This window comes from Cotesia glomerata, linkage group LG1 (genome assembly GCF_020080835.1).
Source record: "Cotesia glomerata isolate CgM1 linkage group LG1, MPM_Cglom_v2.3, whole genome shotgun sequence".
Taxonomy (NCBI): Eukaryota; Metazoa; Arthropoda; class Insecta; order Hymenoptera; family Braconidae; genus Cotesia; species Cotesia glomerata.
The window spans coordinates 26,680,620-26,707,770 of record NC_058158.1 but is presented as its reverse complement, the minus strand read 5'-3'; the positions used below and the strand labels follow the sequence as shown (position 1 = coordinate 26,707,770).

General features: G+C 31.9%; 1 long non-coding RNA gene across 1 annotated transcript; it reads left to right on the top strand.

Annotated features, from left to right (window-relative positions):
• Positions 1–1,721: 1,721 nt before the first annotated feature.
• On the top strand, positions 1,722–25,482 carry LOC123266725. Its single transcript, XR_006509847.1, has 3 exons — positions 1,722–1,820; positions 24,579–24,588; positions 25,471–25,482. It is a non-coding gene; the product is annotated as an uncharacterized LOC123266725 (long non-coding RNA).
• The last annotated feature ends 1,669 nt before the right edge of the window (positions 25,483–27,151 follow it).

Sequence of the window (27,151 nt, the reverse complement as noted above, 5' to 3'; positions counted from 1 at the left end):
GATGAGCAAGTTACTTCAAAGGACAATTAGTTAATTTTTTTTTCATCGTAATACTTTTATTTTAACGCGACTTTGCATTTTATAAGGTGATCGAGTGAATATTTAATGCTATTCTTGAACTTCTTTGATCTACTTGTCGAGTAAATTTCAAATAGAATACTCTTTGTATTAAACTAAGGGGAATGAAAAATATAAGTATTATCGTAAATAACTTATTTACTACTAAACGGCTATTATTCTTGAAAAAAATTCATGGCGTTAACGTTAATTAAATATAAAGTGAATGATTTTTCATTGATTTAATTCTTTCCAAGTCAGTTTTATTTTGAAGATAGGCTTTATTGCCTGTGTAGGCTTAATTATTTTTTATATGCAGTTCAAATACAAACTAATAAATTTTGGAAACTCGAGTAAAAGTGATCCAACTGTTTAATTAAATAATTAATAATTCATTATATTAAATATATCCACTTTCATAAATTAAATTAAAGTGGACATTTTTAACATCGCTCTTATAGAGTACCTTCGAAAAATTATTAACACGTTATTATATTTTTTGTCCAGAAACCGCCGACGGATATTAAAAAAAAACTTTAAGGTGAAAGTAAATACATTAATGATGATTTTATTCTAAAAAAATCATACTTGATTGAATCAATTAAAAATTATATTCAAAATAAAAATACATCTAGCCACTAACCAATTAAATGTTAAATGTATATCTTTCGAAAAATTCTTCTGTTCCTGTTTTTCCCCCTTTACCACGCGATACTTGGTACCTATTTCCAATTTAGTACCCTGCTCGTACTTTCTTAAAGAAAACTCGATTTTTAAAAATCGAATTGAAAACAGTAACTTTTTGGATTCCTGAAAATTTACAACTTTTTAGCGAAAAATTCAAAACTATTTTTCTTTTAAATAAATTTATTGCGTCATTACAACCTTTTGAGTAGAGTGAATGCTGATTTACGTAAAATCCACATTTATTGCATCAAAGAAATAAAAAGAGCTTTTTATTCGTTTGGTAGTCAGGTGATTCTTTGGAATACAATACTTTAAGTGAATAAAAAATTGTTGGCCTCAGCGACCGAGTGGTCAGCGTGCTTGCCACTCCAATTCGGTTATTGGCTTGAAGTGGGTTCAACCTCAGTAATTGTTGAATAGAACCTTTCATCGAGACGTCAGGCTAAAAAATGGAAATTAGAGAAGTGAGGAAAAAATAATAAAGAATTTTGTTAACATATATTTTTCAGTTTAGGGATGTATACACTTAAATTTCACGTGACTCCTATCAAGTTTTAGAAGTCTTTCATCACTAATATACGATTTAGTATCTTATTATACTTATTATTAAGCTTTTATTTTTTATGATAGTTAATAATTACTTATGCAGTTATTGAGTTAGTAAAATTATTTGTGTAAAGTAAATGATAGTTTTATAGAAGCATTTTCATACTGTTATTTTCTGCCAGAAAATTCAATAGAATTTTAAATTCTGGAATCACTTTTAATGTTCAAAAATATTTTATTTTTCAAGGAAATAATAAATTTATAAAGTTAAGAGAACATTGATGTATAGCTTAGACTTAAATACGATTATAGATGAAGTTCTAATCTTCTTAAATGAGCGATAAGTCAAGTTAAGTAGTATTGAATGTTTTTAGTCAGGCAAAAAATCATTATTTTCATTTGCAAAATACAATAAATGTGTTCGGTGAAAGCACTGTAAGTCCAAGTGTTTTAACAAAACACACATAAAGTGTTTTGTTCCTATCTTGAAGCATTGTAGTCATTTTTAAAACACTTCGATTTACAGTGAGGTAACGTTGTTAACTCCTTTTACGGTCCTAAGATTTACTTAATTGTTTTTTCAAGAAATTTATTTGATTAATTTCTTTCTTTTTTGATAATGTAATTAAATCATGTCTATTTACATCATAATCGATAACTTGACATCGATTGTCAGTTGGCCAGATATTAATGGCTTTTGAAATTTCAACCCGTTAAAATTTTTTTTTTGGCTTAGGGAAATTGATTGCTATTGTCCAGTATATGACTGGATATGAAAATTGGCTATCTCAGTATATCTGCCTTGATATGCTCTGATATGGCTTGATATCCCCAAATATAATTTTTCGACTAAATGTAGTGTTAAAAATCTCCGACGGAGAGCGGATGATCACTGACTCGTCTCCTTACAAGAGAGTTGAGTTTGAAATATAAATTTCTAAAATAATAATCATTTTTTTTCTCTTTGAAGGAGCTTATTTGATACTAATTTTATAGTATGATTAACCAATTTTTAGTTAGTATAACATATAATGTAATGGACACATTTCTGGAAGAAATGATAAATTATAAAAATTTATTTTTTTATTTTCGTGTGTAACTTAATACAGCCATATGTGAGCAAATCAGGCCATACATGGACGAAATAAATTTTCTGATATCGCCATTTATATCCATATAAAATTGACAATCTTTTGGAATTACTGCGTTTTTTTCACTGAATAACTTATGAAAATAACTAAAAGATGATGAATTTTTCATTATTAATAATAATACTGAAAAAATAGAAGCTTAACAATAGAATATGCTGTTATTAACAGCAAATAAATACAAAAATATCCAACATTCTTCTTTGTGTCAATTCTTTGTGTTAATTTTATTTCATGTTTTTTTTTTTTTTTTATCTACGTATGCAACCAGTGGATGCACATTGGCGTTATTGGATTTGACGAGGTTGGCTAACGATTTATGAGACAAGAGATGGTAGAATATGAAAAAAAACGGGAAATGGGACGTTTGGAATAAAGTCAATTAAATATTTTTGTGTATAGATTCCATTTACTGCACTGCAGAAAAACCAATATCTGACTTTGCACAGTTTATACAAAAAGAAATACCGAGGATTCGACGGATTTTAGCTGTGCTAGTTACGTTTGACTTGATAAAAGTGGCTCGTGAGATGAGCATCAATAAACATTTTTTTTTTAACCAGAATTCATAAAATATAGGGTATACAGAGAATTCTATATTAAATCGGCCACTTTTTTGAGTTGACTTCTCCAATTTTAGCAATTTTTTGACCATCCATTTTTGAGATGAATTTTTTCCAGAATTCAAGGTTTTTTATTTCAAAAATTAATAATTTTTCAAAGAAATGCACTGATCAGGTCGGTTGTTTTTAAATTTTTGTTTTTGAATGCTCTTTTGAGAAAATAATATGATTGTATTCAAAATTTTTTCCTTCATAATTTTTTTTTTCAATTTTTGAAAAAAATCGATGTTAAAAATGTATACCCTCTTCGATTTTCTTAACAAAATTCTCAAAAATACTTTAGTAAATTTGAAGAAATTTGAATCCGATCCGATCGTGGGTAAACGCTTGGGTTCCGTGGTCGAAGAATTATATATACACAGTAAAAAATTTTTCGTCATTGTGTAAAGTGTAAAAATGTTTGTGTAGAATTTAACATTTTAGTATGTTGATTCAACACAATAGAGTGTTGATTCAACACAAATTGTGTAAAAAAAGTCATCAACACAAATTTTTGTGTTAAATTTGACGAAAAATTTTTTACTGTGTAGGAATATATAGCAATATCAAGTGTGATTTGGGCATATAAATTCATGTCAAGATATATCAATAATTATTTATGGATATATTAGGCCGCATCAGAAAATTTTTTCCCAATTTTTTTTCATGACCAATTTTTTATAGATTGCAAAAGGCGAGCTAGTTTTTGATTAAAAGTTAAATCTCAGTATGCCTAGTGCATGTAGTTGCGACTATGGTCAATGACTGTTAACGGATAGAGTAGAGTCAACTTTGTAAACCTTGGGGACTTTGGAATTCTCGGCAGTTGTTTTAGAACATAAAAAAAAAAATAGGAAACCTGTGAATGTTCAATAAAGGTAAGCAGACATCGATAAATTACTTCTCCCATGGGATTTTATGAATATGTAGGTCGAGTCTAAGATAATAAAATTACGGATGTAGATGTGCTTAATATAACCCTTAACAATCAAGGAACCAATTTATGCAATGCTTAAACCATTATGTTTTTGGCATTAATCAAAATCACTTAATCGGAAATTGTTGTCGGCAATGAATGATAGACATTTTTTAGCAACGAATATTTGCGATCCAAGTTATAGATTTTGGCGAAAATTGAAGTGTATATAGTTCCTGAAATAAATACTTGAAATACAATTTAGTTTATAATCTGTAAAAGTGTTAATGTAAGTTCCCGGGAAAAAATGATCAGACCGGGTCAGACATGAACAGGCATGAGTCTTTAGACCTGATCAGACATGAAAAATGACCATGCCTGATCAGGCCTGATTAGACATGATCAGGTCTGAAAGATCATTGTTACTTTTAATTAATTATTTTGCTTAATTTTATGGATATAGTACTTGATACAGTCATACGCAATTCTCTATAATGAATTAAAATAAAAAAAAAATGATTATATATAATTGTACGGCTGAAACACCAGCAGTCACCCATCCAACTACTAACCACGCTCAATGCTGTTTAACTTTGGTGATATCCATGTGTTTTGAAGTTCCCGCCTGCTGTGCTGCTATCTTATGTGACAACAATTGGTTATGAAGTACATAACGTATCGAATAAGTTTATCATAAATATAATATAAAAATTGATTTTATAATATATTTTGATGGTCCTAACTTATTTATTTAACCGAATCTCATTATAACATCACATTTATTTAAATAATAAAATAAATAATGATTTTATAATGATTTTAATATTAGGCAGGAGCAGAACAGACCAAAACATCCCATAGGAAATGTAACAAATTTTTTATTTCAAAATTATTTAAACGTAATGATGAAAATAATTTTGTACATTTTGAGATGAACAAAAAAATTTTTTTCGTCAAAGAAAAAATTTTTATCACATCTCTGACTATGCAAGTCTGATCAGATCTATCCCGGAAAAAAATGATCAGACTTGACCATGCCTGTTCATGTATGATCAGGCCTAAAATTAGACATGGTCATGCCTGTCCATGCCTGTTCATGCCTGCTCATGTCTGAAGCGTCAAATACGCTCAGGCCTGAACAGGCCTGTTAATGTCTGATCAGACCTGTTCATGTCTGAAGGGTTAAATAAGCTCAAGCCTGTACATGTCTGAAGCGTTAAATACACTCAGGCCTAATCATGCGTGTTCATATCTGTTCATGCCTGTCCATCCCTGTTCATGTCTGAAGCGTTAAATACGCTCAGGCCCGATTACACCTGTCCATGCCTGTTCATGCTAAGGACCAAATATGTTAAGAAAAAATTTTTGAATATGTTCAGTGTATGTACATTAATTTCTATCAATAAATTTGTATCTTATAAACAGGCCTGAACGTATTTCCCGCATCAGACATAAACAGGCATGGACAGGCCTGATCAGACATGAGCGTATTTAACCCTTAAGACATGAACAGGTATGGACAGGCCTGATCAGACATGAATAGGCCTGATCAGACCTGAGCGTATTTAACCCTTCAGACATGAACAGGCTTGTTCAGGCCTGAGCGTATTTGACGCTTCAGACATGAGCAGGCATGGACAGGCATGATCATTAGGGTGGGCCGAAAATCCGCTTATTTAGAATTTCGTTTAGTAATACCAAAAATATTGTTTATTAAGTTATAAAAAAATTTTGTGTGAATGGAAAAAATTTTTGGTCAACATCTCAGGCTCGCCGATTGCAGTCAAAGATAAAAATGCTCAAAAATTTTTTTCATCAATTTATTTTGATCGGAAATTTTATGCTCTACAAAAAAGTCCCTTACACAAAATTACGTAGGACCCATAGATTCAGAGATAATCCCAATTTTAGTATCAAACTAGTAGATTTTCGCCATTTAAATAATCTTGTTAGTTTGAAATCTAATTATAAGTTCTCGATTCGACAGGAAATTAAATTTTCTCTCAGAATGTTTCTTTGTAAAATTTTTTACGAGTGATAATTATTAAAATTATTCAAATTTTCGTTCAAAAAGTGGCATTTTGGTGTCTAAATTTGGCATTTTGGTGTCTAAATGGCGCGATGGTGTCTATATGTCTATATGTATGTATGGGTGTGTGTGTGTGGATGTATGTGAACCTCTCATAACTTTTGAACGGCTTGACCGATTTGATCGCGGTTGGTGCCATTCGAAAGGTCTTGACTGAACTTAGATTTTGAATATACTCTGGAACGATTCAGACCGGTAGATTTTGAGTAATCGCAAAAAAAGTACGAAAAAAAATTTTTTCAAATGGGGTTTTTTTGGAATAACTTTTAAACGGCTTTACCGATCAATTCCAAAAACTAATCAGCTCTTAATATCAAAAAACCACGTCGATCGCCGCCCGTCTGGTCAAAATCGGTTGATTCGTTAGTGAGTTATCGTTGACGAAAGAAAACTGAAAAAAGGGTTTTTTCGGAATTACTCCGAAATTTTTCGTTATATCAATTTAAACTTGGATTCTTCATGAAGCTTAAAAAACTGCGTCAAATGTCACCAACCGCGTGAAAATCGGTTCATTCATTCAAAAGTTATTGTGATTTGAAAATTCAAAAAATAGTGTTTTATCAAACTTCTATCAAACTTTTGAGCTCGAAGAGCTCAAAGCGTACAAAATCTATTTTTTTGAGTTCGGAGAGCTCAAAATAACACAAATTGTATTTATGTGCTCGAAGAGCTCAAAAACGTCATAAGTGCAATTTCAAGCGTTTAGGTATAGAATTGGCGGGAAGTTGCAGGGATAGCCTTCAGGGTCAACCGTTTTCCTAATTTTTTCTTCTGGACGATTGCAGATACTGAATTCAATACATTTACAAGAGCTTACATCGAATAGTTTTTTTGAATCAGTCCTGTAATCATTAATATATCTATATATCTATATAAATAAAAATAAAATGCCGCATGTATGTCCACGCATCACTTGAGAACGGCTGGACCGATTGAGCTAAATTTTTTTTCGTTATCTTCAGAATTGTAAGGAGAAGGTTTGTATGTAAAAAAATTTTTAAAAAATCTACCCTCAAAGGAGATTGCCGGGGCGTTAACAATGAATTATTCCCGTTTTTGAACTGTAGCTCCTATAGTTCCCAAATTTGGTAGGAATCTTTTGTAAGAGATAGAAATAATCTATGAACGAATTTTACGATAGCTCGCTCCACAGGGGGTTGCGGGGGTGGATTTAACTTTCAAATTGTAGATCCTACAGACGGAAAATTTAGGTGGAGTCTTCCATATGTGATGCGGAAATGATCTAAGAGCGGATTTTACAACCCACCCCCAATAAGGATTACGGGGGTGGGTGTTAGAATGTTAAGTTTTCATTTTCAAACTGTAACTTCTACAGACTCCAAATTTAATAGGAATCTTCGTGTATGATGTTAAGTTCAGCTAAGAGTGGATTTTATCAAATTCCAACCTCAAAAGGGATTGCGGGGGCGTTAGCCATGAAAATTTCTCATTTCCAATCGATAGTTTTTATGGACTCAAAGTTTTGTTGGAATCTTTTATTTACAATGTAGACATCATCTCGAATAGGATCTTACGAAATTCTTTCCCCGCATAGGAGTGCGGAAGTGATAATTGTCAAAAAATTCATATTCTTCAAATACAGTTCCTACAGATATAAAATTTAAAAAATCTCAAGAGATACAGGAAATTACAGGGATAGCCTTCAAGGTCAACCGATTTAAATATTTTTCTAAGTCAATGATTAGATTTCAACCAAAAACGAATTTCGTGATAATTCAATTGATATGTAGGTTGTGTCAGAGTGGTGAGTAGAATGTAAAAAATATTTTTGTACATAAACTAGGACTTTTTGAGACATGAAATTAAGGACATATCTATTAAACTTCAATAACATTTAATAAAAACTTCCTTACAACAATCATCTCTTTGGCAGCGGGGAAAAAGTCATTGTAAGGTTTTCAAAACTTAACATGACATGTAGTTATTCAGTCATCGGACTAAGAACTTTATACATGTTATTTTTGCTAATCACATAACTAATTAATTGATTTTATGATTACGGAAATGTAACGGTTGAAAATGAATGCATTTTTCAAACACTTGATTATTAATTTCAAGCCGATTAATAAAATCTATTATCAGTTTGTCAGCGCGTAAGAACTTTTTTATTGTTATTGTTTCAAAATACCAAGGAGAAGACGACCTGACTAAGGTCATGCCAGTTAATGAGATGTGGGACGAGCTATCTCACGTTCAAACCGCACTGACGATCATAAATAAATCGCCAGGCCAGTCGTTGAAAATTTGCGGAATCAAATCGGAGTTTCCCTGTTTCGTGCATGGGAAATTATACGTTCTGTGTTCGTGAATCGGAAAACCATCATCTTTATATATTTACGCACCGCAAAAAAAGATAAAAAATGTAGTCCATCAAAAAGCTTTAAATTGATTAAGTGTATAACTATGTTGCATTGAATGTAAATAAGAATTTTGTATTAAATTTTGACTATACTTTTCACAAATATATGTAGGTGATACGAAGTTCACCGGGTCGTCTAGTATATATATATATATACATAACGCGGTTTGTCACGACAATAGCGTCGCCAATTTATAATGGATCTTTACCAAACTCAACATACTTATTTTACGGATAAATACCGAAGTCAAGTTCGAAGATGAACTTAATCGGTCAAGTAATTTAGAAATGCCAGGTTTTCAAAATTTTGAAAATCATAAAAATTCATATTTTTTCACTTTCTTACTTGAATAACTATTGAATGGGATAACATATTGAAACTCTGTAAATTTCATCTGAAAGTTATTTGAGTAAGCTTTAATTTGAGTACCATATCATATATGAGTACCATATTATATATGAGACTACACATATACGTGTAGTCTCAAAATTATGTCTTATTCCGCTATGTCAATTATGAAATTTGCTATTGCACTGGTTTTAGTATTTTTCCTTCGATATATATTTTTGTCGATTGCTTAGAAGTTAAAAGCCCTAGTTTTGTATACAATCCTCGTCAGATTTTTTTTCTATTCATGATGAAATCTACTTCCATTTCGGCTGCCGAATGGTCTTTTTTGATTATTGATTTTGGCATAATTTAAAGTACATTGTATCTCATAATGTTTTTTTTTCTTTTTTTTTTTAAATAACAGAACCTTAGGAATCATACATCTTTTACATGTCTTTAGAACTTAAAATTTAATCTTTTGTAAAGATATTAATAAAGATATATTATCTCGCAAATGGTAATGTTACTGTACATGAAATATATTTTATGCCATACGTGAAGATAAATTGTACGTAAAACTAACCAACTGTCAGTTACTGATTTATCTGATGAAACTTTTATGATTAGATGGATGTGTATAAGACGTTCGTGCATCAACCACAACTTGTATTTATACTAATTAGAACAAAATATATAAAATGGTGACATCAGATTATTATCATAAAACATAACATTTAAAGTATGTGTCCGTTAATCAAAACATTTAATGGAAGATAAAAAAGATTAAAAATTCACTTATTAACGCATTCACTTATTTAAATGATTGGTTTAATGATGCTTGTTTATTCGAATGTGAAATAGTATTTTTAGTTCGTCTTGTTTGAGATAACTCAAATCATAACGAATGATACATTAAATCGTTGATTCAATGTGCTATTATTGTTTCACATCATCATTATTCTCTCGTTATTATTCCTTATAATCATAATTAATGATTATTTCATTAATTTTACGGTGAAGTTAATTTGATGTTTCACATGATCTCATAATTTTTTTTGATTTTTTGTTGGGAGATTTCCATGGGAATCGTGCACGCATATATGTTATTTATTACGTCGATATGAACATGATTGTTTATTGAATTTATCAAAGTTTTGAGTATGAGTAATGAACATACATATTTTTATGAATCGAGTTCACTATGTTGATGTAAGTAACGCTTTCTTCGATAAATCGAAATCGATATGAGCCGATTTGAACTTTAAGTTAAAAAATAAAATGAAATATTATAAACAGTATTTTCTTTCTTGATAGAAAAAACACGTTTTTTATGTTTCTATGATGAAAATAGTAAACTTAAAGTCGGGATAAATTTAAAAACAATTTTTTCCCGTTTTAAAAAGATGTAGAAGTAGTGTTATAACAGTTAGAAGACATTCTGAGATGAGATTCAATAGTTTTATAACTTATATTGTGCAATTGAATTAATATTTAAGTGAAAAACTTGATGGTCATCGAATTCATAACTTCGTCAACTATACTTTTTTCGAGGTCCTAGTAAGCTATCTGGCTAGTTTGGGAATGATGTTCTAACTCCTTATTCTTTAGAGGGTGATTTTTTAACATTTTGATGTAACAATAATCCAATTATAAATTATTTGAATGATTCAAACCTAAATATTATATTCTTATTAGATATTAATGATATTGAATGGTTTTTTAAAGTGATAATAAATTTTGAACTAATTGTTTTTTTCGTACAAATAGAAGATTCTCTAAAATTGAGTTAGACAATTTGTTAATTAGAACGTCGATATATGTATGCGTGTGTGTGTGTGTGTTTTTACGAGGGAGGATATCTTTTAAAAACATCGACACATGATGTTATCAGTAGTGTGGGATTTCCACCCCCTAAACCCCTTCTCTCCTTGTTCCCCGAAGAAAGGTGCGAGGAAGACTGAATCGGAACCGCGTCAGCATTAGTTCAATCCATTCCGTGTTTCGTCTCACGACGCCTGCTCCTGATTACTGGTCCCTTTCAGCGGTTTTTTCTTTTAAAAGGCGCTGCGCGTAGGCTGCGACAGCTGACTAATAGTTATCTCCTTGTTTGAGTGTATGGATCACCAAGATCGCGGAGGAGAGCTTGGTGCCTATAATTTTTTCAGTGCTGTTTCTCTCGTCCTTCCGCCGTTCACATTCAAAGAACGTGTGTTCGGCGTCGTCAATTTTGTCCGGGCAGTATTTGCACGTCAATGTGCAGTGCAGACCTATCTTGAAGGGTAAGGAAAAAGTCCGTATCCCTGTGTTTCCGAGACCCGAGCAAGGCCTCGTCCCCGAGCAAGGCCTCGCCCCGAGCAAGGCCTCGTGACGCTGTCAAACTATTTGGCAACACAGGTAAGCTCGAAGATTCGGGGATTAAATTAGACAGATACACGAACGAGACTCTTGCAGGGGGATAAGTATTATGGCTCAAACAGGTCTTACGGCTGCACCTCCCCGCATGGGCCCCGCTGGTAACTGGTCGAGTTGTTATTATATTACCGATTAGGCTAACGCAGTTGTTGAATGGGTTTGATACAGTTGACTGAGTACGAGGACAGATTGACATAAAATTCAATTCCATTCACATCTGTCCAATGATAGCGTAAAGCTTGAGGGCAGGGTTTTTCCTTGCCCGCAAACTTGGTTGTGTTTTTATTGCGTGAGGGTGGGGCAAATATACGTGCGGGTATAGCTCTTTTGAGACCAGGTATCGGCCTCTTCGAAGGTAGTCGAAAGCCTCACCATATATTCTCCTTTGCTTCTGAGAGAGCAAGACGCTGATGTCTTGAATCAGACGCTCCGTGTATCTGCCTGTCTCCCCCGATGTCCATCGGTCTTGCCACTTATGTAGCGTTTCCTTCTTCAACTTCGCTCTTGCCTCCTTAAAGTTATCACCGTTCATTTTAGCGTCACAGAGTTTTGCCTTTTCAAACGCTACTATACTTATAAGTCGATAGGCGCGGCTCCTGCTATGACCAATACAGTCGCTTCGGAAACCGTGTGGTAGGTGCAGGTAACCCTGAGAGCGCCTCGCCGTTGAATACGTCGGTATGTTTTTTGCTTCAGGATGTCGGCCCATATCTCCGCTTCGTTTAGCAATACTGAGTGGACTGCTTTCAAAAGGACTCTTTTCTTCTGACGTCAGTGCCCTTTTTGACGTCAATGTTGTCCCGCCCATGTCCACGGCGAAAGGTTTTGGGAACCATTTTTGTCGAGTCAGGACGACCATCTCTGTTTTATCAGATTCTGAGAAAACCTCAAAAATTCAAGTTTTTTAAATTAAAAAAAAAATGGTTCTTTGGAATCACTTCAAAACTTCTGTTTCGATCAATTCTATAATCTAATTAGCTCATCTAATTAGAAAAATGACGTCTATTGTCGTAAACCGCATCAGAATCGGTTGATTTGTTCGTAAGATATCATCACCGAAAGAAATCTACAGAAAGAATTTTTCTAAAATAATTTGAAAAAATTCCGTCAAATTAATTTTTTTCTAATGAATGTTTTTATTAAGGTAGTTCTTTCCCTACAGTCCGCTCAGAATGTTTTGGATCTCTACCCGTGAATCGCGTAACAGTTGAGATAACGCTATAGTCCACGTTTTTTTTTACTGGACTGTACTCCTCACACTACTGTAACCTCTATACAAATACGCGCACACTAGTATAGATTAGCCTGCATGAAAATCTGGCAACGTCGCATATTTATTCTCTTACTTGCCTTGTACAGCCCAGACTTACTTATAGTTTATGCCCGCGATCTAAATGTAAACATTATGTCCTGTAAACTATTTTGGTTATTTTAATAAATAAATTAATTATGGGTGACCAACTACGTCATAAAGGAATGTTTATAAATAAAAAAGTATTGAATAAGAAGATGAAAATAGTAAATAGTTTACGAGAGAAAAAAGCAACAAAAAACGATAATAAACCCGTTGAGTCTAACCTAATCGAGGGACCTCGTCTCGTGGATTTGAAAGAATAATAACATAAATAATTAAATAAATTATTAAAAAAATATTAATAAAGTAAATTAACTAATTACTTAGTCATTTATTTCTATATTCACTTTATCGTTGTAAATTAATATATATTATCTATTAATAACTATTAATGAAACATATACAATGATTTATTCATTAATATTATTCACATTATTTCATTATATGTGTTTAGCTGTTTTGTATTTTCGCGCTTCTTTTAAAACTCCGCCATTTTACCCGTTGCAACGTTGCCGCTCCACTTACTCGTGACTTTCTCTCCGATCCCCTCCACTAAAAATAATCCTTCAAATGGGTTCTTTATTTTAAATTTTTATTTAAACTACGCGGTCAATAATTCTAATTTTTTTTTTAAAGTTCGAAATGTATTTTTCTTTAATATATTAGTTTTTTGTCAAAACGGTGAAATTCGGTCAAGGAGAAAAACTATAAAGTTGGTCATTTTCCCACGCTTTTCCCATGCTGCGTATGTTAAAAACATCATTTTTAATTGCAAATATCTTTAGTTAGACACGGTCAATCGTCTCTAAATTTTAACAGCGTGTGTATTATGTATTTAACTACTTATATACGGAGTTTGGAAGATCTCTTGAATTTTTGCTTAAAGGGCCGAACTACCTTAAGCTCAAAAAACTGCGTCGATCGCCGCAAGACGCATCAAAATCAATTGATTTTTTCGAGAGATATCTAACTTTTAAAAAATCAGTAAATCAGCAAATCATAGTTTTTCAATTATTTATTAGAATGGATTTCTTTCTGAGAATTTTGATTAAGCTCTCTCAACCACGCTAAATTCCGTCAAGCGTTCTGAAATTGGATAATTTGTCCGAAAGTTAGTTATTGTAGCTTAAATAATTTAAAAAAAGTTTTTCATGAAATACAAACTAGACGTTTGAGTTCAAAGAGCTTAAAAACGTCGTAACAGGTTAAATTTAGAGCGCTTTGCATTTAAAATTAGCGGGAAGTTGTAGGGATGGCCTGTAGGGTCAACCGCTTTATTAATTTTTTAACTTGTTAACGGTGATTTTGCCTTAACAAATTTTTTACTTTGTTAAGGTAATATCGATGTTAAAAATATCACCGGCACACAAAAAAAAAAAAGTTGTCTGTACTTGGGACGCGCCACATATATTCCCATGTAATTTGACCCGCTGAACCCGAATTTGAGGTCCGTTTGGCCCCTACACCCTAGGATTTTGAGAAAACTGTAAAAAACCGAAAAAAAACGGGAAAATTGGGGGTTTTGGTGATTGAAAAATTTTTTTAGATTCTAACTATGCATGATTTTCATGTATTTCGATCTGCTTTATACTTATCTGAAGTGTACTCAGACCAGCAGCCATTAAAAGTCTAAGTAAATCCCGAAAACCCATGAAAATTGCGAAAAAACAAAAATTCCCAATATTGTGATAAAAAATGTATTGAGCTAAATATATGATGATTTTCATGTAGGTTTATCGACGACATATAAATCTCCAACTTTTATAACTCAGACGTCTCGAAAACATCAAACAAATGTGCAAAAAACCCCGAAAATTGGAAAAAAATCAAATGTAATATAATAAAAATCGAGTTATTATTCAAAATAAATAAAAAAAATCATATCATTCGATCTGTGGTGCATAAAAAAAGTATTTCGTCCTAAGACTTAAAAAATTAATTTTTTCGGAAAATATCATCAAAACCCTTTGGATTTGAATTTTAATTCGTTCTCCGCTTATATCTCACCCTTTTATCTTCAAACGTCCTGCATAAAGGGTTTCTCTTTCGTTTCCTCTTCTTCGGGTAAATCTCTCTTCAGAGTCCAACAATGATCTGCCATCATATTTACATCCCACGTTCCTTGATATCGTTTTTCCATCACACTAATGTCTTGATGGAATCTCTCACCTTGCTCTTCACTAAAATCACCAAGATTTTCAGGAAAGTGTGAAAGATGAGAATGTAAATAGTGCAATTTTGTATTCATTAAGCAACCTAAAGTATTATAGTTGTATAACAACTCGTCAACTAAAGTTGCGTAGTTATCACTTTTCGTATTCCCTAAAAATTGCTGTGATACTTCCTTAAAACTTCCCCAAGCTGCTCTCTCAATCTCGTTCATCTCATATTCAAGATTAGCATCCTGAATAGAGTCCGAATTTGGGGTCCATCAAAATTCCTTCTTTTAATTTAGCGTCACTTATAGCTGGAACTTTTTCGCCCAAGTCCTCAAAACAGTTTCCATCTTTATCCAGAGCTTTTGACAAATTGCTTCATAAGGCCAAGCTTGATATGAAGTGGGGGCAGCAAGTACTTGGAAGGATCAATTAGAGATTGTCGCGTAACATTGTGAGAACCAGGATTCAAATTTGTTCTTGTTGGCCATTCTTTTTGAATGTAATGATTCTTTTCGGTCTCGGCTATCCCACAAACATAAGAAGCAGGGGTACTTTGTGAACCCTGATTGTTGGCCTAGCAATATTGTTGCAATTTTCAGATCACCACAAACCTTCCATTGATGTTCTGAATAGTTTATTTTATCTAATACAACCTGTAAATTGTCATAAGTCTCCTTTAGTTTAGTCGAATGAGCTACTGGAATCGGTGCCAATAAGTTTCCATTATGAAGAAGCACAGCTTTAAGACTTCGCCTAGAGGAGTCAATAAAAGCCTCCATTCTTCGTCTTTGTAAGTGTTTGGCTTCAACTCATCGATCAGTCCTTTTACATCTGAACAGTACACAAATGAATTTTCGCTGTCTTTTGTAAAATACTTCCGGAACTCTTTTTCCCTATCACGATAAAAATAAGCTGTTGTATTTTTAGCTAATAAATTTTTTTCCTTAAAGCTGAGGCTAAATGTTCAGCTTTTACCTTAGATAGTCCTAAGTCTCGTACAAGGTCATTCAATTCAAGTTGATCGAAGACTTCAGGGTCTTTACTTCTAGGAACACCACTCGGGATGTATTCTTCATCCTCAGAATGGATCTCTTCGGGTTCAGGATCGATTTCTTCAAAGTTATCTTCAACTTCCATCTCTTCATGTTCATTCACTGGTTCAGGAGCTGCAGGTTCTTCGACATTCAAAACTTTTTCTGCTGGCACAACTGATGTTACGTTGGCATATTGAATTTTATGTTTGGTTGTCGAAGAAAAACCTGAAACTTCCGTCGTGCAAAAATAGCAGTTTTTTGACTCGTTGGTGCAGACCAAATCACAGGTTTTGAAAATTTCAAGCACTGTTTACTTTTCGTCTGCTCCCAACGAGTAAGCATCGTGTGACACCGATTGCAAAGTGAATGTGGTACCCAAGTTGCTTCCCAGTTCGTAATCTGGATACCGAAGCAGGTTTCGTAGACATTTTTCAATTTGTTTGAAAAGATCTACGACTTTTCGTTACTTCAAATTCTCCACATATGTAACAGAAGCAATTGGAGTTTTTGTTACATATGTGAGAGACACTTCTTGTCATATTAAACGCTTCAGAAGCCAAGTCACCCACTAATGAAGAGCTGCAGTCACTTGATGACGACGCCTGCGAGCCTGCTTTCTCACTCTGACCAGACGCCGATACTGGGATTCCGGGTCCCTGCATCGTAAAACACTTATTACTTGTGCCTGCCATGACGGCATTCAAGCCGTTAACCCAGGGACTATGCCAGACGGTCCTGTTGCCCGCCGTCACCACGTGGAGGTGCCCTGGTTACAGGCACAAGCATTTAAGCAAGAAATCGATTCTGAGCCCAAAAAGTTCCTAGAAGTGAAAACCCTGAAACATCAGCTTAAAGAAAAAAAAATTTATTAACAAAAAATACAACAGCTTATTTTTATCGTGATAGGGAAAAAAAAATCTGATAACATTTTTAAAACGGCGAAAATTCATTAGTGGACTGTTCAGATGTAAGAAGTTTGATTGATGAGTTAAAGCCGAACACTTTCAGGACGAGGAGTGAAAGTTTTTCATTGCTTTGTCTAAGCGAAGTCTCAAAGCACCGACTCCAGTAGCTCATTTGACCAAAAATCATTGAAAAGTTTGTGGTGATCTGAAAATTGCTACACTAGTTAAGCCAACAATCTGGTTCACAATATATCCCTTCTTGTATGTTTGTAGGATAGTCACGATCGGAAAATTCCCTACAGTAGAAAAGAACGGCCAACAAGAAAGAATTTGAATCATGGTTCTCACAACGTTATGCGAGAATCTCTCATTAATCCTTACAAGTACTTGCTGCCACCACTTTATATCAAGCTTGACCTTATGAAGCATTTTGTCAAAGCTCTCGATAAAAATGGCAACTGTGTTAAGTACTTGAACGAAAAATTTCCAGCTATAAGTGACAATAAATTGAAAGAAGGAATTTTTTATGTACCCCAAATTCGGACTCAATTCCAGGATGCTAATCTTGAGTATGAGATGCACAAGATTGAGAGAGCAGCTTGGGGAAGTTTTAAGGAAGTATCTCGAAATTTTTTAGGGAATGTGAATACAAAATTGCACTATTTACAATCTCATCTTTCACACTTTCCTGAAAATCTTGGTAATTTCAGTGAAGAAAGAGAAGAAACATTCCATCAAAACATGAGTGGATGTCAATATGATGGTAGATCATTGTTGGACTCTGAAGAGAGATTTACCCGAAGAAGAGAGGAAACGAAAGAGAAACCCTTTATGCAGGACGTTTGAAGATAAAAGGGTGAGATATAAGCGGAGAACGAATTAAAATTCAAATCCAAAGGGTTTTGATGATATTTTCCGAAAAATTATTTTTTAAGTCTTAAGACGAAATACTTTTTTATGCACCACAGATCGAATGATATGATTTTTTTTTATTTATTTTGAAGAATTACTCGATTTTTATTATATTACATTTGCTTTTTTCCCAATTTTCGGGGTTTTTTGCACATTTGTTTGATGTTTTCGAGACGTCTGAGTTATAAAAGTTGGAGATTTATATGTCGTCGATAAACCTACATGAAAATCATCATATATTTAGCTCAATACATTTTTTTTTATCACAATATTGGGAATTTTTTGTTTTTTTTCGCAATTTTCATGGGTTTTTCGGGATTTACTTAGACTTTTAATGGCTGCTGGTCTGAGTACACTTCAGATAAGTATAAAGCAGATCGAAATACATGAAAATCATGCATAGTTAGAATCTAAAAAAATTTTTCAATCACCGAAACCCCCAATTTTCCCGTTTTTTTCGGTTTTTTACAGTTTTCTCAAAATCCTAGGGTGTAGGGGCCAAACGGACCTCAAATTCGGGTTCAGCGGGTCAAATTACATGGGAATATATGTGGCGCGTCCCAAGTACAGACAACTTTTTTTTTTTTGTGTGCCGGTGTATTTAGTCATAAATATTCCAGAAAAAATTTCAATATTTCAAAATTTCAATTCTTTTATGTTCTATAATTTTGAAGTACATAAATATTACAAATCTATACATTGTGTTTTTAGTTAACTTCGGGCTGATTATATAATGACAGTATTTATTTATTGCGCTGCAACCAAGTTTACCAGCTGTGCGATTATTTTTAGTTAAATGTCAAAACTTATCAATAATTCATCATCGACCTGAACCTGACTGTTTTTAATCGAAAAATGGTTGGTCCAATTCAATTTTTACTCATACATAGTGGATACATTGTCCACCATTGTCTTTGCTTTTTAAATTGTTAACAATAAAAATCTCATTACCGTGAGTAAGGTAAAAGCCCCAATATATGATCACGTACCAGTATATGATCACTCCATGTATTTGTATATCTATATTCACAAATATAGGTATACAAATACATGGAGTGATCATATACTGGTACATGATCATCTATTGGGGCTTTTACCTTACTAAAAAAGTATTTTTTTTTTCATTTTTGTTGTTGGTATTGAATTGTTTGTTTTATTTAATTAAAGGATTAATAACATATTTTCATGAGCTACTTTTTTTAAATAATCAATTTTGGGACTCAAAATTAATTATTTTAATTAAAGTCCAGCTCTCAATGGCTGTATATTGATCAGTGATGAATAATAAATATAAAAGTAAATTAGATTTCTATTTTTTCCACTTCCCAAGTTAGAAAGCTTAAATATTACATACTTACAAAAATATTGTTTACTTCTAAATAATTATGCACATAAGTAACTTGAAATAAGTTTTAATAGCCTTTAAGTCCTTAAAATTAGAAAAATGATGAAACTCGATTTTCGAAACTCAAATTGAAAAAAATAATAACTTTATAAATTTTAGAAAATTTTCAACTCCCTAAAATAAAGTAAATTGAGAAGTATGTTTCAATTAACTTCCGTAGTGGGTTTGAAATGAGATTCTTATTGTCCGGCGCACTTTTGAGAAACACAGGTCAGCAACTAGATACAGAAAATTGCCTCAGGCTTTTTTGATATTAAATTCAGCAAGCAACTATCAGTATATGTATATATCCAGGCTATACTTATTAAAATCCTATTTCTTCAATCAGTTTTATTCAAAGATTCAGAACATTGACATCACTAATCGATGTGAGTAATATTCTTTATTGAACCTTTACATAATAAATATTTCACAAAGAATGAGATTATTAAAGAATAATCCCATAATAAAATTGAGATAAAATGTATGTGAAACCAATCTATTCGTGATGTGATTAGTCGAATATATCATATGCATGAAAATATATGCAAACTCTATAGTCAAGGCGCGCGCTTACGCGCGCAAATTTGAATTCTAGTTTGAAAGAAAAATGATGTTGATTGCGTTTAGCTAAGTTATATCGTTTTAAAAGTCAATTTATTCTGAAAATGGAAATTTGCCACCATCATTTTTGAAAAATTTTAAAATTCTTATTGGATGTTTAACTCTACTTTACTATATCACATAAATAATCAAATCACATCATTATTTACGTGATTTTTTGTATATTCCACATTTGTAAATAAAAAATGGATTATTTTTATTGCATAGTTTAATTATTTGAAAGAAATTTATGAAGGAATATTGATCAATATAATGTGATTGGAGACCTACACTGATAGAAGGATTTCTTAGTATTTAGTAAGATTTCTTTGCATTTAAGAAATCATTTCTTAAACATCATTTCTTAGTATTTAAAAAATATTTCTTAGTATTTAAGAAATATTTCTTAAATACTAAGAAATACTATAAATACTAAGAAATATTTCTTAAATACTAAGACATATTTTTTAAATACTAAGAAATGATGTTTAAGAAATGATTTCTTAAATACAAAGAAATCTTATTAAATGCTAAGAAATCCTTCTACTAGTGTACAGTAAAAAATTATTACTTTCATCATATATCTTTTATAATTGACTAGCTTAACATTCAATTAACATATTCTGGTTATTTTAATTAAAAAAATAAATCAATATTGTTATGATATCTCCACTAATTTAATTTCAAAATGAAAAACACATCGGTAGTAAGTACCCTTGTAATTAATAACATGAGCAGCCTCTATACTATTACTCCCAATCATCATCAAGTCATCATCACACTGAATCTTGTAGTGTCGTTAAGATTAACCTGGCAATCTCATAACCTTGCCATCATGAGGAAAATATTACATACAAAAATGCAAAATTTTTGAAAATTTTAACTTCCGAAAAGTCAACAACACTAAAACGGATACTGAATTATAAATTTTTAAGAATGCAACAAAACCTCAAAAATAGACGAAAAAGAAAAATAAAATATTAACAAATAATTCCTTTGTTTAATATTCAAGTGAGTTGCGAATACGGCCAAGCGTTTTGAATAAATTGAATTTTTCTACAGAGACTAGAGATATTCTCGTTTCTTTGACAAAAACTATTTGGTCTGAAAAGAATACCTTGATAGACTTCAATTGATGTATTAAGTGAAAGAATATAATGTTTAAAGTCGAATGCACGTACAGAATTCATACTTATGAATATATGAAGGAGTATGATGGGTGATTTCTACTATAGAAAAAACCTAATATTCTTTTATTGTTATGTTGATACAAATACTTAATGTAAAGGAAAAAGATTAAGCTTACAATTTAATTTTTATTTTTCATGAATTATTTGATATTTTTTTCACATTCGAAAATACAATATTCGAAAATAATTAAAGGGAATTGGATTAAGAACAGGATATCATGTAATTTTTATTCTTACGACGTTTTGACTATAGTCTTCAATCGGTTACGAAAAATACATTTTACATGATAGTGTGTTCTTTGTCCGATAATTAGTGATAATTTTTGTACATGTTATTAATTTTAATGATCATAAACTCGAGTTATAATTACAATCAATTTCTTATTTTTTACATCCATCAAATAAGTGATACAAAACATATTTTTGACATATCAATTGCGAAAGTTGGATTTTCGAGCAACGCACAGAGGGTGTAAAGAATAATATTTCTGACAATCTATAGTTTAGTTAATTTACCTCGCACTAGTATCGAAAAGTAAATTCTCTCTCTCTCTATCTGTCTCTACATTTCTGCACGACTATGTTAAAATACGCTATAGATGAATCAAATTTTCTTTTAATTTGACAAACGTCTGCTAGGTGGAGTAAAAATCGCAAAAAGAATCTTAGCGACAGTTGAATCTTGTAAACAACTTCAACATATACGTGCGTTTAACCCATCGCTATTTAATCTCGTGTGACATAATTCTTGTGTCTTTAAATAAAATAAACTGTAATTGAACATTCTTGACTGTTCTCTCAAATCCAACTTCTGCAATTGATACGACAAAAAATTATGTTCGATATTTTATGCTCAAAAGTAGAGACCCTGACAAACTTGAAGACACACGTTTGAAGCTATGGATACATTCTCATCAAGATCTCGTACTATATCTGGACTCGCTACGCTCGCCCAGATAAATAACTCGGTTTTGATAATAATGCGCCCGTAGCCTCAAACTTGTAACGTCACTTCAAGCCGTCAAAATCCCTACCTTTGCGCATATGTATCGAAAATAACTATTTCGTACTAAATTTGAAAATTAAATCCATAACATTTTCAACGAATTTTAAGGTAGAAACATTATAATTGTACAATTTTTGTAAGGTAAAAAATATTTCGATTGTCCCTTGCTTTCAAATCTGAAAAGTTACGAGATTAAACGTAAAGGTTTTTTTTTGCATTCAATTAAATTTGCTTTGAAAATATGTAGCGTACATTATTATGATTGTTTTCTTCTGAAAGTAAGATCAGAAGTTGAAGAATTTTTTCAATTTATATATAAATCTGAAATACTGCAAATTACTGAGATCGAAGATCGAAAACAAAGATTTTCAAAAACTGAATTATTAGAAAAATTTATCAATCGAAAAACTTGATCACTTTCATTTGCTCGATTTTGGAGGGTATTTAAGATAATATTAGAAAATTAATCAGATCGATATAAATAAACGTTTTTTTTTGTTGCGTGTGTATGGGGGAAGTTTTTTTTTTATCTCATCACACAAAGAAGAGATTGATCGTCCCGCCTCTTTCTTCTGGTCCTTTAGTAAGAACAGAAAGTATTTTTTGGCTAAGCGTGTCTATTGCCTATTACGATTATACACTATTTGCGTAATGCAGAAAATCATTTTAAAAAAACGAGATACATGCAAGTCGGAGTATAGAAAACGATAAAGATAGTTTTTTCTCAAATATTCTTATGTGTTGTAGTCTTGGTTCATGGAAAATTAAATAATTGTCAAAGTTAAATAAAAAACTAAAACCAAAAAAGAATTTTGTCAACTTACCAGTTGTTAATGTCTATATTGCTTTTTGTCTTATTTTTTATTTTTATAAACTGTTTGGTCAAAGGGAACGACAGAAAATGGAAATAAGCTTTGCTTTTACGATAAATTTATTTTTGTTAACTAAAAGATGGATTTTTTTCAGTATTCGATGGCTTTTAAAAAATAATTGACATGTTTTATCAAATTACATGGTTCGTTTCATGCTATATTTCCTACAATAATGGAATTTCGAAAAAATGAGGTTATTGTGTTTTCTTTTTTGATAACATTCATGCAAAAATTATGAATTGACTTTTGGTGTCTCACCAAATAATTGTTGCAATAGTACTATGCTCAGGTTAGATTTATTTCTTCATTAAAGATAATTTATTGCTAAAAAAATCTAAATGAAATACATTTCCTTTATTAATAAAGATAACAAGTTTTATCGTAAGAAAAAAATCTGAAAAACGGTTAAACCTGCAGAGGTCTTCCCTGTAACATTCCCTATTCTTAAGCTTAAAAGGCTCGAAAAATTACCTATCTACTACAAATTTCAGCTCATCAAGTTATAAATACAACTTGTATGCATTTTATGAGCTCACGAATCCAGTAGATGAATTGGTAGAACATTTCGTTGAAAGTTGTAAAATGCGATTTATCCCGAAAACAACCTATGCATAATAACTGATTTTGATGCGACAAACAGCACTTTTCGCATTTTTTTTTTTTAGCACAAGAATATAAATTTTTACATAAAAAACGATCCAACGAGAAATTTCAAAGTTATATGTAAAAAATAAAACACTTTTGTCGACAACAATTTCTCTTGAACGAATCAATCGATTTTAATGCGGATTCGACACAATCGACGTTGTTTTTGTGTTTTGAGCTTATTAGATTTTGGAAACAGCCGGTATAATAAAAAATTTTCAAAAAATATTTTTTTGAAAAATTCATTTTCGAAATGTCTCAATATCTACCGGGCCAAATTAGTTCAAATTCACACAATATTGAAGGGCATTAGAATCTTTTGGGATATTGTATACACACATCAAGACACCATCGCGAAAATAGTCAAACTGCTTTATATGATCTCAAAACGTTAAGATCTGATAATGAGAACTCGATTGTCAAAAACTGGGATGAAATCAATAAATACCAATTAAAAAAAAAACTATCGATTTTCATAGCGAGAGTTAAAAATTTAAGTAAAATTTGAATTCTTTTAATCCTGATGTGACATTTATTTTTATTTTTTTCCAGATTATTATCAAAATTACTTTCATGAAAATGTAAAACGAGACTTTAAACTCTTACGTGAAACCAGTCGTTCCCGCATTAAGGCAAGTTGTTAAAGTTTTAGTAAAAGTAGTTAAAGCTAATTGTTGAAATGAAAGTAAGATAAGATGCATAAATACCATGCATAAGTTCCATTGTAAATAATTTTTCATTCAGTTTTGTTAACTATTCTCGAAAAAAGTAGTAAAAAAGAAGTAATGAGCAATGACATTTAGATTTCATCAAATTATTATAATTCTATCAATGACTTGGAGTAATTGGCTATTATCGACAGGTATGAGATGAAATAATGTTACATTAAGAGATGATTAGGAATTTTTAGGAAGAAACATTGCTTTTTTGTGGATCTCAGTTTATTTGAGTTATATGTCTTAACATGTCTTAAAATGAAGGGAGAATTCAGCCCCAATCGTCATTAGCGATGTTTGATAGTTATTTAACTTAATAAAATTACAGTTAAATAAATCAATGAATTTTATTATATTACTTCAATGGTAGTTTTGAAACATCTAAAAAGCTTAAAGCTTATGAAAATATCCTTGATAATAATTAACTCATATCAAAAAGTCAATTTTAAAAAAATTTTCACTCACAATTTAGAGATAGAACTTATAAATATTTTTCAACGTGACGATTAATTTTTAACCATTTATAGATTATAATTCATGATAAAGGCAATGTTCAAAATTTGAAGCTGACTCAAATGACAGTCTAAATAGTCTTGATAATCTGTTTGCCACTGATTGAACTTTTTTAAGTTTTTACTGCGTATTCAAAAAGTCCAATGTATAACTAAGGTTTTTAAGATCTATAAACACAATATCCTTTAAGTTTCTCAATGTTCATCTTGAATAATAACAACTTAAATTTAACTGTTGCTTGGATATAATTTTCTGGCTGTCCCTTAAAAAAAATAAGAATACGTTAACTAAAAAAATTGTTGAAAAGATCAAAATGGTTATGGAAACAGAAAAAATTTTTTGGAAACACAAAACTTTATTTTCTTTATTACAATTTTGGTCGGTAATTATTTAGATGTGGAACTCTACTTATTTTTGGTCATTTATCTCCACGGCAGATTTTTGAATTTACAATCCAAAATTATCAGAAAAATCTCTCATCTTTAATTGTTGATCAAACGATAAAATATATAAATTTTTTAAAAATTCATAACAAAAGTTTGTTGTGAAATTATAACGTTTATATTTTTAAAATTTTTTAGTTGCTCATGTTCTTATAGCAAAAAAATTAGGAAAACGGTTGACCCTGAAGGCCATCCCCGCAACTTCCCGCTACTTTCATAATGAAGCGCTCAAAATTGTACTTATTACGCTTTTGAGCTCTTTGAGCTCAAAAATACAATTTTCGTGTAATTTTGAGTTCTCCGAGCTCAAAAGTCTGATAGAAGTTTAATAAAACACTATTTTTTGAATTTTCAAACCGCAATAACTTTTGAATGAATAAACCGATTTTCACGCGGTTGGCGGCATTCGACGCAGTTTTTTAAATTCTATGATATACTTTTAAACACAAATTGATCAGACCGGAAATTTCGGTGTAATTCGAAAAAAACACTTTTTTCGATTTTTTTCGTCGATAACTCACGAACGAATCAACCGATTTTGGCAAGCTTGGTAGCGATCGACGTAGTTTTTCGATGTTAAGGGTTGATTAGTTTTTGGAATTGATCGGTCAAGCCGTTTAAAAGTTATTCCGAAAAAACCACTTACAAAAATTTTTAACTTCCCGCTAAGAAAATTGAAAATTTTTAAAAATCGGAAAGTTATTGGTTTTACCCCGTTTTTCGAAAATCGAGTTCTCATCATATCTCGACGTTTTGAGGTCCTAGGAAGCTTCGCCGAATGTTTCCGCGATGATGTCCGTATGTCTGTCTGTCTGTATGTAAGTGTGTGTGTGTGTGTGTGTGTGTGTGTGTGTGTGTGTGTGTGTGTGTGTGTGTGTGTGTGTGTGTGTGTGTGTGTGTGTGTGTGTGTGTGTGTGTGTGTGTGTGTGTGTGTGTGTGTGTGTGTGTGTGTGTGTGTGTGTGTGTGTGTGTGTGTGTGTGTGTGTGTGTGTGTGTGACCCTCTTATAACTTTTGAACGGCTTGACTGATTTATTCGCGGTTGGCGCCATTCGAAAGGGCTTGACCAAACTTAGATTTTGAATATATATTAGACCGATTCGCTGCCAGCCCGTTCGAAATCGGTTGATTCGTTCGTGAGTTATCGTTGTCGAAAGAAAACCGAAAAAAGTGTCTTTTTGGAATCACTTCGAATTTACTAGTTCGATCAATTCATACTCAGATTCTTTATAAGGATTAAAAAACTGCGTCGAATGCTGCCAACCGCGTGAAAATCGGTTCATTCATTTAAAAGTTATTGCGGTTTGAAAATTAAAAAAGTTGTGTTTTATTAAACCGCTATGAGAGTTTTGAGCTCGAAGAGCTCAAAATGACACAAGAATCATATTTTGAGCCTGAAGAGCTCAAAAACGTAATGTGTAATTTTGAGCGCTTAAGTACAAAGTGAGCGGGAAGTTGCAGGGATGGCCTTTAGGGTCAACCTTCGTCCTAATTTTTTTTTTGTGGTTTTTTTAAGATTTCTTAAAATCTATTGGTCCGAATCAGCCCAAATTATAATCAAAATCTAAGTTCAGTCAAACCCTTTCGAATGGCATCAACCGCGATTTAATTAGTCAAGCCGTTCAAAAGTTATGAGAGGTTTACATACATCCACACACACACACACACACACACACACACACACACACACACACACACACACACACACACACACACACACACACTATCGTGGGGATAGTCAGGAAAGCTTCCTGAGACCTTAAAACGTCGAGATCTGATAAAAACTCGATTTTTGCAAACGGGGTGAAAACAATAACTTCCCGATTTTTGAAAATCTTCGATTTTCTCAGCGGGAAGTTAAAAATAGTGTGGTACTCGACAAATCGATCTTTCAAAAATGCAAATGCAAACAAGATAAGTAGGTATTTTTTGACTTTCAAATTGAAAAATCTAATTGAAAAACATACTATCCATAATTTTCCAATTTATATTCATAAATCCCCCGCAAGAAAGAATAAAATGAAAAAAAAAGAAAAAAAAACTGAATAAGTTAAGTTTTTGATTTTCCATGGTCAAAAAATTGTGAAGCCCCACATCTAAACTATAACTTTTTAGTCTTCGTGAATATTATTTTAAATCAAAAATATTTATTCTACACAACCAGATACATTTGTGTTTTATGATAAGTAAACCTCAATCATTTTCAAGAAGTTAAATACGATTTTTCATCATTAAACAATGTCATTACT